The sequence below is a fragment of the Bison bison genome, unplaced genomic scaffold, assembly GCF_000754665.1.
Source record: "Bison bison bison isolate TAMUID 2011002044 unplaced genomic scaffold, Bison_UMD1.0 scf7180017864472, whole genome shotgun sequence".
NCBI lineage: Eukaryota > Metazoa > Chordata > Mammalia > Artiodactyla > Bovidae > Bison > Bison bison.
In genome coordinates this window covers 1,425,396-1,426,458 of record NW_011495033.1, presented here as the reverse complement: position 1 = coordinate 1,426,458, position 1,063 = coordinate 1,425,396, and the positions used below count along the sequence as shown (strand labels likewise).

General features: G+C 51.3%; 1 protein-coding gene across 1 annotated transcript in view; it reads right to left on the bottom strand.

Moving 5' to 3' along the window:
• Positions 1-1,063, bottom strand: part of MYO1C (myosin IC) — a 24,879-nt gene that overhangs the window by 2,799 nt on the left and 21,017 nt on the right. The gene's annotated exons all lie outside the window — the stretch shown is intronic.

The window sequence follows — 1,063 nt, the reverse complement described above, 5'->3', positions numbered from 1 at the left end:
ACCTCCCTCACCCTCTCTCTGGACCCAAAAGCAGGAGGCTAAGCCCTGCCACCAATACTCCCCTTCAGCCCCTTCTCTCTCTTACCCCCGTCCCCACCAACCGAGGCAGTGGCCTCTCCACAAGGGTCATGACAGTGCTGTCAGGGTCCAGGCCCCACTTTGGGGATTATTCCCATCATCACAGGCCCTGGAGCCCCTGAGATTCAGCTCTGGCCTGAGATCTTAAAGTTGGCTGATACTAAAACTCAGAACTACTGTGGGGCTTCCCTGGCGGTCCTGTGATTAAGAATCTGCCTTGTAATGCAAGGGACATCAGTTTAATCTCTGATCTGAGAAGATCCTACATACCTTGGAGCAACTAAACCTGTGGTGTGCCACAACTATTGAACCACAACTACTGAAGCCCTAGAGCCACTGAGTGACTTCACTTTCACTTTTCACTTTCATGCACTGGAGAAGGAAATGGCAACCCACCCCAGTGTTCTTGCCTGGAGAATCCCAGGGACAGGGGAGCCTGGTGGGCTGCCATCTATGGGGTCGCACAGAGTCGGACATGACTGAAGTGACTTAGCAGCAGAGCCTCTGCTCTGCAACAAGAGAAGCCACCGCAACAAGAAGCCTGTGTACCGCAACTGGAGAGTAGCCCCCACTCGGTGCAATTAGAGAAAATCCTGAGCACAGCAATGATGACCCAGCATAGCCAAAAATAAATAAAATTATGCAAAAAAAACCCCCAAACTACTGCAGGTTAACTCTGCTGGGTGGGTCCTTCATCATCATCCGATACTGAGTTGGCAAATACAAGGCCCATCGGTCACCAATGTCTCTCTCTGGAACTATTCTAATAGACCGATGCTGCAGCCTTTTCAACACAGGACTCTGGGTAGCCTCAACCAGTCCAGTGCAGCTGCTCTAGAAGATAAACTTTATTTGCCTTGCAAAATCTACTCCAGTCTCCACTTCACACAGGAGGCCAGACAAGGGCCTGGATCAATTCAAGGTTGCATGGTAAGTCAGGGCAAAGGTCCTCCAGACCAGCTCTCTTTCAGTACCGCTCCCCCCC